Genomic DNA, 20,694 nt, shown 5'->3' with positions numbered 1-20,694 from the left:
ATCTATCTATGCTATTAAAGCAAGACAATTTAATTAGACCCTCCATATATGATGTCAAGTGTACAAGTTTTCATTTTTACAATTTCCCTTTGATGAATAATAAAATGTAAAATATGTTTTTGGTGGGAATCGAACTCACTACATTGTTTTTAAATGTTTATGGTATACCAACTCAACTACGATGAAATGATGTTAGCTTTCTTTTTTTCTTAATTGGTATAGATTCACAACCTTCTATTTTGATTTCTTTTAAAATACAAATATAAATTATTCGTATCAATCTATGTATTTTAGGAAATTATTTATATCTTATGGATCCATAATATATGTTATTATGTTACTAGTTTTAGAGCCCGCGTAACACACGAGATTATTCAAATTATAAAATTATAAGTAAAGAAAATAATTTAATAACGTATATGAAAAAATGTATTACATCTATGCATGTATCTATACTATGTGTATATAAATTGATTTTATTTATGTCACAAAACGTTTTTTTAAATGAACTTAATAATAAATGCAAGTGCAACCCGAAAACGCTTCTTTTATTGAAACTTTCATTGTCAGGATCATATATGCATACTTGAATGAATTCAGAAAGAAGATTTCTCATACAATAGTCATACAATAGTAGTTCTGGCTACTCAGCCTAAATACTGAAATAGCGTTACCTTCATTAATGTATTTACCAATTTACAGCCCATAGAAGGAACTGAGAACATTAAATTATAACGTCAAATGTTCTTCAAGAACTACACTTTTCTGAGCTAAACCATGAAATTTTTTTTTTGATAAGTTTGACAGCATAAAAAATAACATGTTAACCCATTAAATTTTGTGAATATTAATTTGAGCATAGTTATACATGACATGTTTCTCATACAACGCTCTCATCATCATTGAAGAAAAAGTTAATGAACAGTCGAGGAAAAATAGCCAATTTAACCAATCCCGAACATTTTGTTTTTATTTTTCTAAATATGTCATTGAAAATAAATTTGAAACCCAAATCATGTTTAAAATTCTAACTTTTATTTGTTTGAACACGTAACAAATTTGACGATAAATATATTTGCATTCTCAAACTTTTAAAAATACTTGGATTTATCATTTTTGACTCATAAAATTTTTTGACACAAATGTAGTTAACTTGTACCAAACAATCTATTTACCAATTTTTAACTATAAAAACCATATTTAAGTTCTACAAAACCCGAAACATTCCTTGATAAAAAAAACTAATAAATTAAATATGTTGAACTTTGTTATATATGAAAGTGATTAGTATATATTTATTAAATTAACAAAAAAGTAACTTGATAGATTTAAAGCATATATTTATTAATTATAAGTTTATATGACAACTTACAATAATAATAATAATAGATAAATGGATTGCTTTTTAAAAAATAGTTCAACTTTTTAAGCATAGATTTATGATTTAATAAATTAAAAATTAATTTGTAAAATGAAAGCATGTTCGAGTTTTGTTTTACTTTATAATTTTCAACAATATACTATGTTAATGATAACATTTGAAATTGTATATTCTTTTCAATCTTTAATAACATTGGTTTGTTGTTAATTTTTGGATTTCACAAAATATTTTGGAATACATTAAAATAATATTTTAATATTTATGTTATAAAATTATAAAATGTATAAGTATAATATAAATTAAATGTAAAAGAAAAGTGAATATGGACATGTATTAGAGTTAATTAAGATCTTAGTTTTAGGGGCAAAAGTTGTGAGGTTTAACCATAAGTTGGAGACCCCGTATCATGTTGCGGCGGGTCAAACTTCATTTACAAAGAAAAACCTAAATCTCTGTTGATTTATTCCCAAGATTTGTACAACTGTCATACACACACAATTCAAGAGTTCTCCAAGCCACGTAGCCCTTTTGAAGAATTGGTTATGACTGCTTGTTCAATTATATTTAGATCCATGCACATATGTAATCGATCTAAGTTGTTTTTATTTCTATTTTGTATTATAACTTTTTTGGAGATCACGTAATCTCATGAAAACGTTTGACTGAATCTTTAAGACAAACAACTTGTTCATCTTAGACCATCTTCTATGGTGAGGGGCTTCGAAGCCCCTCCCCAGTGCCACGTCAGCGCCACGTGAGCACTGGGGGTTTCAAAGCCCCACCCCAAACTCTATGGTGAGGGGCTTCGAAGCCCCTTAATTTTTTTTTTTTTATAAATTTAATAAACCAACAAACTTAATAATAATAAAATACAAACTAAATTAAACTAATAATAATATACAAACTAAATTAAACTAAACAAATAAAAAAACGTACAAATAAAAAAATAAAACTAATATTCGGCGTCCTCGTCCTCGTTTGCGTATTTTGCCATTATCATTGCTTTTTTTTCCTCCAAAAACGTCCGCGTGGCCGAATCTAGATGCGAGAGATCCTTTGCGAGGAGCTTGAAGTCCTTGTCTCGTTGCCGCTCAGAGCTAGCCTTCTTTCTTTCTTCATGCTTGGCTTTGTATTCCACATGCATCACTTTTCTTTCTTCGTGTATTATCTTGAGTTCCTCTTTCGAGTGTTTTTTGTCCTCGCGAAACTCTTTAAGTGCAAGCTCAGGCAAATTGTCAAACCGCGCGCTCACGTCTGAACTCATCGTGGTTGTCGTTCTAGACGAAGATCCCCCACCTCTAGCCGCCGCCTTGGCCCTTTCTCTTCCTACCGGACGTGGCAACTCATTCGGTTCATCAAAAACAAAATCGGGATCAATCTCGTTAAGGTTAAATTGAGAACGAGCATCCGACTCGGCTTGAGACGGCGATTGATTGGCCGAAGTAGACGTTGTTTTTGACCATTTGGACGGTCGCGGTGAAGATGTCGGGATCGGACGCCACTTTGGCGAGCTCATGCATTTCTTCCAAATTTCAAACATCCTCATGTCGAAGTGGTGACCATGAAGGCCCTTGTATTGTTTCAACATAGCCTTAAGAAGGGCGGCGTCATTCTTTCCGCTTCCCATGTTGTTCTTAAGGCGAGTGTGAATTGTGGAGAAGTGGTTCATTTTTAAAACCATTGCCTTCCATTTGTTGGAGACGGAATCATCCCCGCGGTAGCGAGATCGACCCATTATCTCAAAGAACTTATCACGTATTTATGCCCAAAATATTGCGGTGCATTTACCGTCACCTAAGACCGAGTCTTCGGATGAGTCGATCCACGCTTGCGCCAACGTTGCTTCCTCATAGTCTTCCCACTTATTCCTGTCTTGCATTTCGGTTGGTGTTTGATCGAAAACAACCTTCTTTTTATGGCTTCGTTTGCGACGAACTTGGGTTTCGGGAACTTCGGTTTTGGGAACTTGGTTTTTGAGAACTTGGGTTTCAAATATTGGGGTTTGGGGTGTTTGGGTTTGGGGTAGCGGAGGCATAAACGGCATTGACATTCGATAAAACGTATCATTGTGAAACGATTGTACGTTTGGAGGCATGGCGGGTAGATGCTGGTTGGCAAAGAAAGGGTTGGTAGGGTCATTATTTGCAAGCAAACCAGCCCACCACCTTTGAGCCGGATCCCACAGGTTTGGGTTGGTGTTCAGGTTTTGGGTAGGGTTTGAGCTCGAGCTCGTGTTCGGGTTTGGGTTCGGGTTTGAGCTCGAGCCTGTGAAATTTGAGAAAGGATCCATGGTAGAGAGTTAAGAGATTTTTGTAGTGAAATTTGATAGTAATTTGGTATTTGTTTGAGTAAAAAATGATAAAATGGGTTAGTATTTATAAATAAAATAATTAGTTTTTTTAAAACTAGCCGTTTATGAACGTTGGAGGGGGGGACCCACCAAATTTTCAAAACTAGTTCGGCCGTTTGAACAACCCAACCCTTCGCGCCCTTGGTTGGACCGCCCCCCACGGCGGTGTTCCGCGCCCACGGCGCTTAAAATCCCCCGAAGGGCTCCCCATAGCGTTGGGTCTTATAGAGTTGTTTTGACTGTCTGTAAAGGTTTAACGTATTTACTTGTATCATTGGTTCTCATTTGAAAACCTTCTTGTATGAATGATGTTAACCTATAAATAAATAGGGTTGTATAAATACCTTGAGGGTGTTTCTTGATCCAACTATAGACCACACTAACCTAGTTTTATCGTTTCAAACCTCGTTAAAAAAACTGATTCGGTTTTTAGGTTCAAAAACGAAATTCTGAAAATAATATTAAATAATATTATACGGACCGTATCATGATGAGACGGTCCGTATCATGATAATTGACTTGTTGACTAAGTTTGATTTTAGACGGACCGTATCAAAATGAGATAGTTCGTATATGTGTGGCAGACCGTTTGAAGTTGTTTTGACCTGTATCGATGAGACGGACTGTATAATGATTAACCTGTATGTTTGGCACGTTAAGGGTAAAAACCATTTTAACATCTTGTATGAACATGAAGAAGTATTGTATGAACATGAACATGAACATGAACATGAACATGAACAACCATTTTAAAATGACCCGTATCGATCTGTTTAACTATTGTATGAACATGAACAAGTATAATAACATAGTGTTTCTGGAAATCAGTTTAACAGATGTTTGATCGATTATAGCTCGGATCCTAGTTTAAACTAACAAAACAAACTTAAACGAGTATTATAACGACATACCTTTCTTCCGAGCTATAGCGGAACCTATGAATGATTGGGAATGGCTTCTAATGCTCCTGGACATTTGATCAGTATACCAACTTGCCTAGTACCTGTCACACCCTCAAAATCCACTAACGGAGTTTTACCGTCAGAGGGTGTGAACTAACAGGATCGGAATCATTAGTTATAATCAAACCATAAGTAAAGTTTTCAAACCACGAAAACATTTAAGTGTAAATAAGTGCGGAAGCGTAAATTCATAAACCAAGTGTTGCGTCACGCAGGACGACTTAAAACCCAAATGATAACAGTTTAAAAACAAGTTTGCAAAAACGATAGTGTTCAATGTAATGCATGTTCCTATACCGCGCGCCCGCCTCGGCTACCTGAGAATAACATACTAAAAGTGTCAACACGTGGTTGGTGAGTTCACAAGTTTATATAAATAAAGCGTTTGCGTTTGCATTTTGCGTTTAGCGTTTGCGTTTAGCGTTTGCGTTACCAGATAGTGTTAAATCAATTATATATCTATAGGTAGCTAGCCTATAAAGCAAGTATTACTAAGTGTTCGACACCGAAGCTGACTGTTTATCATTTGCCTTGCCACCAGGTCTATCTCGACCATGGTAATGTGTTAGTCAAGATTACACCCACACGACCTCCAGTCGAGTTTAGCGTTGGGTGGGGTTTGTCAAACCCAGTAGTACTACTCAACAGTGACTCGCTATTATCCAATACTAAACGGTTCGATGTGTGAAGGACTTCAATTGTTTCATTTGCCACTTAGCCTTTACAAGTGATATATAATTTCATAACAAAATCTAAAAGCGTTCGGAGTATGTTATCTCCCCCAAGTGAAAAGCGTTTAAAAGTTTAAAAGGGGAAAGTGAAACTCACTGTTTGCGAAGAATTCAATAAAACAAGTCACCCAAGTGATGCGCGTCACAGAAAATCCTCACTAGCGTTCTAAAACACCAAATGAGATTTTCTAAGTGTTGGAACTATTATCGAGTCTCTAGACTCGGCACATAATACCTATGCACAAAATACGTTTCGTGTTTCGTTTGTGAATTGTGTGTCTCAACAAACACATTTGTGATACGTTACATGTGTGAACAACTATTTACATATCATGTATTAGTATTGTACATTACTATCAACTATTCCCCACAAGGGAAATTTGGTCAAAACATAACAATTATCTAGCAACAAGCACGTTTCATATATTTTCACATAGTTCAGCAGCTAGTTTTATCAAGACAGAATCCTACTTGAAAGATTACCATATTCAATAGGTCACAACATATCAAATAATTCACCAAAAATCGTCACAAAAGCATACATGAGTTAGGTTTCCAGAACTACTTTTATTGTATTTTTATTCCACATATTTTACTCACAAGAACCAAAACATTACAGCAAACTCACAGCAGTCAGAATCATGCGCAACAGAATGTTATTTGTTATTCCCATTAAATGAAAAATCCAATTAATGCAAGACTAATTGGGTTAGGTTCATAACTCAATGTATTTTCTTCCAGAAGTGGAACCAACCCATTTGGTCTTGTAGTTTATGAGATATCTTAGTCGCAAAACAGCCTAACAGCAGGTCTCCCAAATCAGCCTTGCACAACATTTTTGTAAAATAATAAAAATAGACTTTTATACGTCCAAAAATTACAAACCCGGACTTTTCAGAAACTAGACTCGACGTAGTATACTGTAGAATCAACAATCGCATCAAAACATAACATTAACATCGAGTTACAGTCGTCTAAACACGAATTCAATAATCTGTCCAGCATCAGTTTTCATCAAAACTCAATAAACAATTAACCTATGACTAACAATCATGCATGTAAACCCTAGTTCATCAACAAACAACATATATAGCACTTAGGGTTTACAATTACAGGTTTAATCATGCAATTAATTGATGGAATGGATTAGATAATGTGTTTGTTTTACCTAGTTAGCTTCTTAATCTTTCGATCAAGCTTGAAACCGACTTGTACACGTGTGTGTGTGTGCCTTGTGGCTCGGTCGACGAGAGAGGAGGGGGGGGGGGGGGCTGCCGCCAGGTGAGAGGGGAGGGAGAGAGGGGATTAGGGTTTAGGTTATTAATATGTTGTTTATATATATAATTATGTTACACTTAACCCCCTTAAGCTTCTAATTAATCAATTTCTAGCACAACATAGGCTTTTGCATCTTGAGTTAGTGTTTAACATATGAATATCAAATAACACATAAAACTAACACATAATTCTCAAATACTTATTGTTTGGATGTTTGTCGTTTATTCACCAATGGTTTGCGTCAACTCGTTTGCGTTTCGGTGCAATCCCGAAAGACTACACATGTAGTAATTGTCAAGCGTCATTTAAAACCCTAGTTTAAATGTAATGAGATGTGCGTTATAGATCAAGTGATCTTAAGTTTGAATTGACGGAGTTTGGATTAACGGAGTTAACCTGAAATTGACGAGTGTCACAGTACCTCCTTGAATCTTGTTTAAACTTGCTTAGAACTCTTAGAACACCAAGAACACTAAACTAGCTAGATTTTGAGTGTGAGATGATAATAAGATGTTTGGTGCATGCAATGGATGAGTTATGCTTGTTACTTATAGGCCAAAGGATGCTGAATGAGACATCAATCGTTGATAGCCACGTAGCAAATGATTTTGACATCTCATGTTGTCAGACGTGATTAGACGGATCGTCTATTTATGAGACGATCTGTCTCATAATTGAAGTCCGCTCCGTCTAATAAGTACGGTGCATCAGACGCCCCGCCTCATCTAGGAAACCTTTGTGATTGGGTTTGGTATGATACAGACCATCTAAATATGAGACGCTCCGTCTCATTCGAGTTTTGCATAATTACATATTAGGCATTATACTTTGAGATTGAAAGAATGACCAAATGGTCTGTTAAATTCCTTTGAATCTCCTCTCACTTCTTAGTGTTTATCCTTTTTTTATGGCTTTATAAAAAGAAAATATTAATAATAAAATAAAAGCATTTTCTAATGACATGTCATCGAGATAAATTTTATCGAAACGATCTTGTTTCTTGCTTTCAATAGTTCAGGATACAATAAAATCAAAATGAAAAAAAAAACATATCTTGACCACATGTGTTAAGGAAAATATTTTATTGATGATGCACAACAATTTAAAACAAAAACAAAATTCAAATAAAAGAAAACCTATCTCGACTACATGTGGTCGGGAAAATGTTTTCAAATGGCGCCTAATAATTTGTATTCTCGCTAACTTCGGAAAAAAACAACCTATCCAGACCACGTGTGGTCGGAATAGGTTTTTAGATGGCGTCAAAAAGTTTTGGTGTTCCCTGGTTGACCCCGAATGTCACACCCTCATTCTAGGCCTAGGAGTGTGAACCATAGTTGGTATCATATTTGTAAATAAATCAGAGTTGCGGGTTATAGCGGAAGTCTTTATAAAACATAAGGATCGATATTATAAATATTTACAATACAAAACACGAGACTAAAGTCTCAATTAGTTTTACTTGTTTATAAGTTTACAAAAACCGCCATATTTTAATATTAACACAAAATTATCCGAGCCATCGGATACTTGAGCTTTCGTCGTCCTCAAGCTCTATTCCTGATTACCTTTAAGATGTTATAAAAATACGTCAGCAACGAATGATGTTGAATATGCTGACGCTAAAAATATTTTTTTTACTTAATCACCCCTCGAGACCACGTAAGTCTCGGCCCATCTTGGCTTAGGAATAATCAAGTTATACAATCATTATAAACTCGAGTCTCTACACTAGGTCACCTCAGCAACACATCGCAGTGTTTCGACATAACTTAGGTACCATAAATATACACATGGTCAGTCTCACTCAGACATAACTTAGGTTCGGCCCATCGTGGCTGGAGGTCGTGACTAAGCGTGGTGCGATGTGCCCACCGCGTTCCATATATGTAAGGATCCAGACAAATGTATACCATAGCCTGAGGGCTGGCTTATACTCTTATTTATAATGTATTTAGAGACACGTAGCCTCATGTAAAGTTTTACACATAACACGTTTGTTTGTTTGAAAACAAGTTTGTAAAAGTGGGGCGTATTCACCTTTTGATAGGGATCAGTTTCCAACACCGTCCGTAAGTCTTTCCTGCGCTATCTCGCACCTATAGTACGAGTATAACATTCATTAGTCGGATACTCGATCCGGCTTAAGACCTTTAGTCTTATTTATCTCGATGAACCTTTAGTTCATACTCTCATTTTACTTTAAAACCTTTAGTTGAAAAGTAATATTAATAAACCTTTAGTTTATTCATAAAACCCGATGTTTCTTCTTCATTAAGAAACGTATTTCTTTCTTTATTATTTAAGTATATTCATTATACTTAAATAATATATTTTATAACAAAGAATATTTATACACATATATATACTCATATATATTTTATTTGTCTTTCTTTATTTTCTTTGTTATTTCTTTCTTTGTTTATCGAGAATAACTTCGACTTGGGTATTAAGCCGTTATAAAATTTTATTATTATTTTGGTCGGGCATTATGCTATGCCTACCTTGTTTGGCTTAAAAATACCCTCAACACTCGGGCAGCACTTCAACTCTATCCTTCTTCTCAACAAACGCTTGATCAACCCTTGACACGCTTATCGAGACACCACGCACGTACTTCGAGGTTGTGGTCGGGACGTCAGGCAGCACCTACTCTTTACTCAGAACATCATCGTAAAGTGGCACGTTTATCGAGGTGTAGGGCACGGAAAACTAGGTTTCGGGACACGGTTATCGAGGTGGATTGATGGCACGAACTTCGAGGTTTAGAGAGAGAGTAGAGAGAGAGTAATGTGTGTGTTTTGGAGTGAGAATAGCATGAACCCGTAGCTGCTATTTATAGGGCTGATCTGGGACCCCATCGCGGTACGCGATGGGTCCTTGGCTGGCCCATCGCGTACCGCGATGTAGGCCTGGCCAGTCACCCACTAGGCTTGCCACGTGGCAGGTGCCGAGCCACGTGGCGACACGTGGCGGACGTGTTTGCCACGTGGCGACACGTGGCGGACGTGGCGGCAGACGTTGCCGCCGTGTGCCATGTGACACACGTGTCACATGTGTCAGACAACCCCATCGCGGTACGCGATGGGGTGCTCCTCTGATCCATCGCGTAGCGCGATGGGTTGGGATTTTCAGAACTTTCATTTTAGTCCTTGGAGTTTAGAAATTGGTCGAATTGGTCCCTTGACTTTGGAAACTTGACATTTTTGGCCCGAAATTTACGTGATGTTACATCCTCCCCACCTTGAAATAAATCTCGTCCTCGAGATTGCTTACAAGAACAAGTGGGGGTGTTTCTTTCTTATTTCGGACTCAAGTTCCCAAGTATACTCGGGTCCTCGTCGGGAATCCTATTTTACTTTCACGATTTTCAATGTTCGTCTTTTAAGTTTCTTAGTTTTAGAATCTTTAATTTGAATTGGTCTTTCAATTAATTTTAAGTTCTCGTTAATTTCTACATCTTTTAATGGCATTGAAAGAGATTCGTCGGCTAAACACTTACGTAGATTCGAAACATGGAATACGTCGTGTATCCCTTGCATTTCCTCGGGTAGTCGCAAACGGTATGCGACGGTACCAATTCGTTCGAGTACCTCGAAGGGTCCAACGAATCGAGGACTTAATTTGCCTTTCTTGCCGAAGCGGACTACGCCCTTCCATGGCGAGACTTTCAAAAGAACTTTGTCACCAACATTGAATTCTAACGGCTTATGACGGACATCGGTGTAACTCTTTTGGCGATCACGAGCCGTCTTAAGTCATTCACGAATTTGAAGAACTTTGTCGGTGGTTTCTTGGACTATTTCAGGTCCAGACAATTGATTATCTCCAGTTTCAGACCAGTATACGGGCGTTCTACATTTACGACCATATAACGCCTCGAATGGTGCGGCTTGAATACTCGCGTGATAGCTATTATTGTACGAAAATTACATTAGGGGCAAGTGGTCATCCCAACTTCCACCTAGGTCAATCACGCAAGCGCGAAGCATATCTTCCAATGTTTGGATAGTCCTTTCGCTTTGCCCATCAGTTTGTGGATGATAAGCAGTGTTAAGGTTTAGCTTTGTGCCGAGTGCTTGTTGGAAGATTTTTCAAAAGTGAGACATAAAACGACTGTCTCGGTCAGAAATTGTAGATAGTGGTACCCCATGCAAAGCAACTATGTTGTTCACATAGATACGAATCTATCCATTGAGTACGACTCGTTGATAGGGATGAAGTGTGTGGATTTTGTTAAACGGTTCACAATCACCCATATAGCATTATGTTGTCGAGTTGTTTTCGGGAGTTTGGTTATAAAGTCCATGGTTATTAACTCCCACTTCCATACGGGAAGTTCGGGTTGCTGAAGTAATCCCGAAGGCTTTTGGTGTTCAGCTTTGACTTTCAAACATGTTAAACATTTCGCCACATGCGAAGCGATGTCCTTTTTCATCCCATTCCACCAGTAGTTTGACTTGAGGTTTTGATACATTTTGTCACTACCGGGGTGCATCATGTACTTGGTCTTATGTGTTTCGTTCATAATCTTTTAACGCAAGTCCTCAATGATTGGTACCCAAATCCGATTTCCCATTCTAAGGATACCATCGTCACCTTTGACTAACGAGTCAATGGTGCCGTTACGTTTTTCATCGGAGATTTTGTTTTCATTGATCGCTTGAGTTTGAGCAGATTTGATTTGGCCGATAAGATCGATTTGAAGTTCTAACCTTAACGCTCGGACTCTTTTTGGCTTTTTGTGCTCTTTACGACTCAAGGCATCAACCACAACGTTGGCCTTACCTTCATGACAGACAATTTCACAATCATAGTCGTTTAGAGTTTCCATCCAGCGTCGTTGACGCATGTTAAGCTCTTTTTGCTCAAAGATGTGTTTTAAGCTTTTATGATCGGTGTACACGATAAATCTTACTCCATAGAGATAGTGCCTCCATATCTTAAGTGCAAAGATTATGGCGCCTAAATCTAGATCGTGAGTTGTATAGTTCTTCTCGTGCACCTTGAGTTGACGAGAGGCGTAAGTGATTACTTTCTTTCGTTGCATTAGTACACATCCCAAGCCGGAATGGGACGCGTCACTAAAGACAACAAAGTCTACGGTACCTTCTGGCAAGGCCAGTATAGGAGCTTGGGTAAGCTTTTGTTTAAGTATATCGAACGCCACTTGTTGCTTTGTTCCCCATTCATACTTGATGTTTTTGCGAGTTAAGGAAGTTAGAGGAACAACGATTCGAGAAAAGTTTTCGATGAACCTACGGTAGTAGCCGGCCAATCCCAAGAAACTTCGAATCTCGGTTGGCGACTTTGGAATCTCCCACTTAGAGATAGCTACAATCTTAGCGGGGTCCACTTGGATACCGTTAACATTAATGATATGACCATGAAATTGCACCTCATGCAACCAGAACTCGCATTTCAAGAACTTGGCGTACAACTTCTTAGTTCTAATAATTTCAAGTAAGGTTCGAAGATGATTTTCATGATCGTCCTTAGACTTAGAGTAAATAAGTATATCGTCAATGAAGACGATAACAAATTTATCCAAGTAAGGTTTACAGATTCGGTTCATCATGTCCATAAACGCAGCTGGGGCATTAGTAAGTCCAAACGGCATGACCGTGAATTCATAATGTCCATACCTTGTTCGAAAAGCGGTTTTCGGAATATCTTCGGATTGAACTTTGAGTTGATGATAGCCGGAACGAAGATCGATTTTTGAAAAGTAGCTAGCACCTTGAAGTTGATCGAATAGGTCATCAATTCGGGGAAGTGGATATCGATTCTTGATTGTAACTTTGTTGAGAGCTCGATAGTCGATACACATGCGCGTTGATCCATCCTTCTTCTTGACGAATAGTATCGGCGCTCCCCATGGTGATGAACTTGGTCGTATAAAATCTTTCTCGAGAAGCTCGTCCAATTGTTTCTTTAGTTCCTTCATCTCGGTTGGCGCAGGGAGATACAGAGCTTTTGCGATCGGAGCAGTACCAGGAATAAGATCAATTCTAAACTCTACTTCATGATCGGGAGGAATGCCGGGGAGTTCGTCGGGAATACATCGGCATAATTAGAAACAATAGGAACGTCTTTGATTTATTTAGGTTTTGATTCTTCAGTGACGTAGGCCATGAATGCTAAGCATCCTTGATTTAAACATTTGTTAGCCCTTATCATGGAGATTAGGGTAACTTGGCCAGCGTCTTTATCCCCTTCAATTCGAATAGTTCGCTTATCCGGGGCTTGAAGTTCGACGGTCTTGCTATTGCAAAGGATACGAGCATGGTTATCGGATAACCAATTCATACCCAATACAACATCAAAACCAGCAAGAGTCATAGGTAACAATTGAATAGGCAAAACATAATTGGCTAATAAGATCTTTCCATTTTCTAAAGCTTCGGAGATTTTAATTGTTTCGCCACTAGCGGTCTCGACGCTTAGAGTTTTATTTAGTTTGATTAAAGGATCGTTTAATATACTACAAAACGTATAATCTATAAAACTTAAGTTGGCACCCGAATCAAACAAGACTCTAGCAAAAGAGTTGTTAACGAGGAACGTACCGGTGATAGTTTCCGGTGTGTCGGCCGCTTTCTTCGTGTCTAGGACGAAGACTCTTGCATTACCCTTCTTTGGCTCATTCTTTTGACCGCTAACACCCGCACCACCAGTCGCGGACTTATCTTAGGACACTCGAAGCTAAGATGCCCCATCTCTTTGCAACTGTAGCAGGTCATCTTCTTCTTCCAACAATCGGCCGTAGCGTGGCCGGGTCGATTACATGATTCACAGATTCGAGGAACAAAGTTGCATCTACCTCTATGATATTTCTTACATGTTTTGCATTGAGGGATGCCGAGGTTGGAGCTAGACCTTCGTTGATATTTACCCTTGAAGCGGGTATCTCCACTTTTCCTTGAGTCGTGTGTTGTCACGACTTTCTTATCCTCCTCTTTGTTGCGGATCATTCCGCCCATTAAGTATCCTGCTAACTCCATCGCGGAGTCAGCAGTCTGTGGCAAGCGTGACCTTACCATGTCACGAATCTCTCATGGCAGTCCCCAAATATAACGTGTGACTTTGCTGGATTCCGGGGTAACCAGCTGGGGAACCAATCGACAGTATTCGTGGAATTTCTTGTTGTACTCACGAAGGTTCGTTCCAACAACCTTGTGAGCCAAGAACTTGGTTTGGATCTGGTCCGTCTCATGCATCGGACAAAACTTCGACATCAACAAGTCTTTGAATTCATTCCAAGTCAAACTATGCATAACTTCCCTTCCTCTACTCATCATCAATGTGTTCCACCACTCTAGTGCTTCGCCTTTGAACATTAGGGCGGAGTATTGAATCTTCTCTAAATTCGAACACTTGCTCGTAATCACGATCGTCTCCATCTCTTCGTGCCACCTCATGGTTGTGATGGCTCCTTTGTCGCCATGAAATTCTTTTGGCCCGTAGTACATAAAGTCTTTAAACGAGCATCCACTAATCTTTAATTTCTTAAACTCTTTTCTAAATCCCTCATCGGCGTTTAAATCATGCTCACTCTCTTCTTCACGTGAAGGTCGAGTACGGGGTTTAGAAATAGATTTTCGAGAAGGATTTTCAGATTGAGTATGTTTTGTTTGTCTAGTTCGTGATCTATTTTCAGATTCTTCTCGAACAGCTTTTCTGATCATCTATTGGATTTGGTTCATATACTTGTCGGGAATCGGTTACTCTCGTTCTTTTTCAGGACCTTTCCCTTTTACTTCGCGTCTCTCGGCTTCTTTTCGGGAAACCTCTCGATTATCACTTTGTCGAGACATATTTTATTCTTTTTCTTTTATCTGAAATTTTAACACATTTCTTTTCTTAATATACAAGTTTATTTATGTCACATTCATATACATATCATAAATGATATGCATATTATTTTACAACATACTTATATATCGTTTAAGCGATATATAAGATCCTATCATTATTACATATGATACATACATCACACATAACATACAAACTATTTTACACACATTAACTTCATTTCTTAAACACACCATCTTCAACTTCTCAATCTTTCATAAACTTCTTCACAACTTTGGTGAGCTTGTTGCATTTGCGAAGAAGTTTGTCTCCAATCTTTTTCTTTTTCTTCTCATCCACATGAATCTTCTTCCTTAATTCATCCGTCTCATGTAGAGCTTATCGAGCTCTACATGATTTCAAAACAAGATTTCAAAACCTTGTTTGACAAAACAAGATTTCAAAACCTTATCGAGCTGAATGGGATGATCAATCCCGAGTAACCATGCTTTTCATGTTATATTTAAAAAAAAAAAAAAACGTCACTATCGCTTAAAATATGTCGGTTACCTCAGTTTGAAGGACTTGTCTTCGGATATGTTTTGGTACTCATTTTCTACTTGTAGATTTTGAGGATAGCCATTAACCAGATGACTGAAAGTGACCGGGGCGGTTTATGATGAGTTTTCATTCTTTCGCTTAAAATTAGTCGATCATATTAATTAGTTAGAAGGACACATACTAGTATGTGGTCGGTCCAGCTGATCCATTGGATCTTCGGGATAGCCGTTTACCTGAAGACTTTGTTTTGGTCGGGGCGATTAATGTTAAAATTTTTTTTTAAGGGAAATGAAATTATTTTTCAAGTCTACTACTTCGTAAGAAGTTCGTTAGCTATGTTTAACAGAAAATTGATAAAACCTTGGAAAATGATAGATATACTGATTCTGTGTGCTTAACTAGTGAAGTTATTAGGCTTAAAAGGCTTTAGGACAGTCATTGTATGTCATGGTAACTTTTTATGGTGCGTAAAAGTAGATGTGATACAAACTAAAACTACTTGATTTTACGTGGAAACTCCTTACGAGTTTTGCATGTCTTAATATATATCTTTCCGAATGATAGGCAGAAAAGCGATTACCCAGTCATACACGAGCCCGTAAGTGTTCTGATTCCCGTGAAGATAGCGTTTCAAGAAACTGCAGTGATCCAGATTCGGGACTTGCAGTTGGTTACTACTCTGAAGTCTATGTAAATGTTTATCATAAAAAAAAAAACTTATGAGTTATTGAAACATTCTAGAGTTCAACATATCAAGACTTCTTAATCATGGAGTAAGAAAGAGAACGGGAATGAGATGAAGAGTAATTACAAACTTAATCAGACACTAAGGGTCGAGGTCAATTCGGGGTGACTTGGGGAAAGCCAAATATGCTTTGAGAATAGATAGGAGGCATCATAATCTCTGAGTTGTTGCCCACTTAATTTTTGAGCTTAATTGAACTTAACTCGTATCACAGAAACGATGAAAACCATCTTAAGTTATTTACCTGCTTACAACCTGTTTCTTTATGTCATAATACAGCTAAACACGGATCAATGTGCCAATCACGTAATTAGTATGATTCCTGTTCGGATCTTTTCTAAAACGTAGTAGTCCCTATCGAGACTGAAATTTGATCCCTTATACTTTATTTTTTAAAAGTTTCTTGTACTTAAGTAGTTTTATAATTTTGTATCTGGTTACTTGGACTTGATCGTGTCATTTAAATTCTTAAAGGGAAGTTTTAGAACTTAATTGCAAAATTTTCGAATTATAAGGGTTGATCTTGTAAATATAGGCGATGTTGTGAAACAGGCGAACTTGTGAATAACTTCGCCTAACCGTAACTTCGCCTGTTTAACTCCGCCCCTATATAAAGAATTCTTAAGGTCAACAGTGTTCATAATTTCGAATCTCAGCGAACTTATTTAATATTTCTCGGCGAACTTATCGTTTGGTTATCCGGCGAACTTGTCGTTATTCCGATTACTTGTTCTTTTTCCCAGTTTCCGTTACGTTTCAAGGTTCGTGATGCCATTACATTGTATAATCATTGTTCTTCAATGATAATCAGTGGTCGTTTCGACCCGATTATGAACCTCGAACAGTCGGACCTTCAAATCGGACTTTCAAATCTTGTTGTTACGTGTTAATAACCAAACTGATCGTCAACATATCCTTAAAAGCTTGAGTTTAAGAGTCCTAAATCGTCAAAATACCCAGAAAACCTCAGATTTTCGAGTTTGAATCAATCTATCTGTCGCCGATTCATATTCAGGCGAACTTAGGGTTTCGGCGAAGTTATCCGTAACTTCGCCTGATGCTTATCTTCGCCTGAGGCGATGTTGTCATTAACTTCGCCTGAGGCGATGTTGTGGTAAGGCGAACTTAACGTTGAAGCGAAGTTGTGCCCAAGTTCGCCCCAACATTAACTTCGCCTGGACCTCTTTCTGATTAGTCATTAGGCGAACTTAACGTTGAAGCGAAGTTGTGCCCAACTTCGCCCCAACGTTAACTTCGCCTATACAGAAGTTATCATAACTTCGCTCATGGTAATAAGCGAACTTGTGTTAAACCTTAACGTGTATCTAACTTGGTTCGTTTGTTGCAGATATGGCTGCAGTAGCAGGTGCTGGAGGTGCTGGAGGCGATGACGGAGATAACCAGAGGCAATTTTTTCCGGGTCACAATATGTACATTATTTTAGACCCGGAAGCGAGCGGAGTTGAAGACTACCGTGAGATCATCACATTCCTCATTCGCTCGAGGATATTCCACGCAATCACGACGACTCTGCCGATATCCTTACCCAATATCGAGGATTTCTGGCAAACGGTGGAATACGATTGCCGTGTTGAGCCCCCGGTTATGCGAGCAACCGTCAACAACCAAGAAGTTCAGTTCTCGTCTGAACAAATACGGGTGGCGTTACGTTTTGGAGAGGAGACTCGGGACGACCCAACTGACTTTGTGGCTCCGTTTCGTGATGGAGCATTCCTACGAATGGGATATTCTGGTCCCTTGGGCGATACCCAGAGACGGAAGGGGTTCCTGCTCGATCAGTGGCGCTTCCTCATGCACGTCATGATTGTGTGTATGTCTGGGAGGAAGGCGGGTACTGACGGAATGGGTGCGACCATGCAGTCAGCAATGACTGCTCTGACTTATAACAAACGTTATAGCTTTAGTCAGATGGTCTTTTATGAGATCGACAGACAGAGGAGGGCGATGGCTCGTGAGCGGTTCATAATGTATCCAAGATTCATCCAGATGATCTTGAACCATGTGGCTCCAAATTTGCCTCAACGACGTCCAATACGATACGTGGAGAATGTGAGAAAACGTATCTTCGCTCAATGCCGTACATCCAGTGCGAGGAGCAAGCCTGAACTGCGTCCAAGGCATACTCCACTCTTTGGGTACTTAATAAACCCGGGGTATGTGCCAGCTCGTGGGGATGAGTTCATAGACCCTCAACCACGACAGGTAGGAGCACCTCGAGATGTACCTGCTGTGCCTGTTGTGTCGGCTGAGGAGGATGTAGACCTTGATGTTGCATTTGGCGGCCAAGGATTCTTCGACATGGACTGGTTTGATCCGCAAGAAGAGGTGCAGGTCTCTGCTGCACAGGTTCGGGAAGTGAATGTTACTAGAGCAGCTATGACGGTGGCTGACTCAGATCTTGATGATGTTATGGATGAGGCGAGAAGGATGTTGGTGAGACGAGAAAGGACGATTGGGAAGAGAAAGAGGACAGTTGATGATACTGAGTCAGAAGAAGAAGAAGAGGATATTCACAAGCTGATTAGACGATCAAGACGTGAAAGGACAGGTGCAGGTATGGGAGCTGGAGAGACTTCAAGAGTTGTACGTTTTGCTCCGCCAGCACTGTCAGGTATGTCGATTGTTCCTACATCTATCCAGGTCACAGGTTTAAGCGCCGCGGAAGTTCCCGTGGTGGCTACATCAGCTGTCGGCATCCCATCAATCACTACTATCCAGCTGACGACTCCGGAGATTGTGTCTTTACCACCTCCAACGCTTACTCCTTCAGAGGTGGTGGCACAATTTGTAGAGTCGACAGTCGTTGCAACTGCAGGGTTGTCGGTCACGATACCTCCTGCGGTTACGTCCACAACTGCTTCTGATGTCCCGGTTACATTCGAGATCCCTGCTGAGTATACTCAAGACACATCTAACATGAGGTTTGATTTCGATGCAACCCTCTCAGACTCGGAGAGAATAGCTGCACTTGAACAGGTCGTGGCTGAGCAATCGAGGATAAACTTTATCCAGACCCAGGCTATTCAGCGCCTTGTAGCAGAGAATCAACTACAGTCGTCCCTCCTGGTTGAACATGGGCGATTTATAGATGCTATGAAGGAGTTCTTGGCATCTCAGGGGGAGACAGGCTGTAGAGGCGACGAGTTAAGGACAAAGAAGAGAAATGATAGAGACGATGATCCCAATGCATCGAAAGATGCAGGTGGTGAGTTGCCAAGAACTACTCAAGCTCTTGGGACTTCCACAGCTCAGGGGGAGTCTGCAGGTGCAGTTGGTGGTGATGAGGTGGTGATGGTTGATGATGAAGATGATGTGATTGATGCTTTGAAAGAATTAGATGATGATATGCTAGATGATGATGTGATGTTTGATGACGATGTGCTGCCTATTGAGGAGATTGAGAAGATTGGAGCTCAGATTGTGATTGAAGAAGGTGAAATAGTAGAAGAAAATGTTGAACACGAGATCCCAGATATTGAGAAAGCCGATATGGGTAATGAAATGGAAAATGATGAGACTGAATGGGAAGAGCAGCCTAGGTGGAAGGAAGGCTATGCTCAGTGGTTCGTCAAAACGAAGAAACCAGCGGTCCTTACAATGTTTAAGAAGAGTTACAATATTAAAGGCTATGCCGAAGCGAAGAAAGGGATTATTTGCTGGATCTATGATGAGCAGTTGAAGCTCTTTGTGATTAAACGGTGACGGCGTTCAGTACTTTAAAAGAATATTAAGGTCGTTGAATACACTGCCGGAATGTGAAGTGAAAGACTTAGCCAGATTGGGGTTAATCAATCGAAATGACGATAATATGGCTAGAGTCATTGAGAAAATTGTATGGAGAGAGAGTATAAAAGAAAAGAAGTTTGAGCTGTTAAAACCGCAGAAGGGAAAACTTGTTGAAGACAAGGATAGAGGTTTGAGAGCTGATGGAAAACCTTGGATGATCATGAAGTATAAACCGATCCGGTGCCTTAAAGAAGTACCGATGAAGCTAATGCCCAAGGATGTGCTTAAAGACCTAAAGTGGTGGTATGTGGATTGTGAGACAGCAGAGGCGGTGATGGAAGACGAGGATGAACAAGAGCTCCTAAGAGTTTACGATCCGATGCATTTGGTAAACTTATCGCAAGCTGATCTGAAGGTGCTTAATGAGAAGAAAATCTTTTATATTCCTGCTTGGAAGGACGAAGCGAGGAAGTATCAAAGAGTTGTGTCAGTTTGTGTTAGAGAAGGAGTGCATGCGTGAAGAGACAAGATTGAAGATTACGAGACAAGTGCTTAAAGATCAAGATATGAAGCTACTGCCAAGGGGGAGTCTGTTGGTGCATAAATGTCAGTAGTTCATAGTCTAGTGTCTGTAATCGAGTCTGTAATGTTATTTATGTTTTTGTTTAAGCGAAGTTGTTAACAAGTTCGCCTAGGCGAACTTGTTGAACAAGCGAAGTTATGGACAACTTCGCCTGAACATATCAGGCGAAGTTGTCGTGTATTTATACTAGGTTACGGCTTAGTGTTGAGGTTGTTCATCGAGTTGATCTAAGCTGGTTTGAGTTCATTGTAACGTGAGGACGAGAGTCTGTATCAGTGATTCATATCACGTGAGTTCAGTTATTAATATATAACGTGTTTCGGTTTATTCGTGTGTGTTTGTTTGATTTGCTTTCTACGCTCGTAACGATCTACGCAGGGATTCCGCACCTGAGTAGACCGAGATATCTCGTGTGATCCGTCCAGGGAACCTACAGCTAGATCCAAATGTTCTTCCTGGGACTGGGGTATATCGGTAGGATACCCGTATCTTGGAGGTGGGTTGCGGTAACCCATCATCACAATGTCGTAGTGGTTCTTGGGATCAGGTATGGAGTTGCAGT

This window comes from Bidens hawaiensis, unplaced genomic scaffold (assembly GCF_021521415.1).
Source record: "Bidens hawaiensis isolate Kalapana, Puna unplaced genomic scaffold, B.hawaiensis_p1.1 tig00003857_1, whole genome shotgun sequence".
Lineage (NCBI taxonomy): Eukaryota > Viridiplantae > Streptophyta > Magnoliopsida > Asterales > Asteraceae > Bidens > Bidens hawaiensis.
This window is presented reverse-complemented; position numbering follows the sequence as displayed.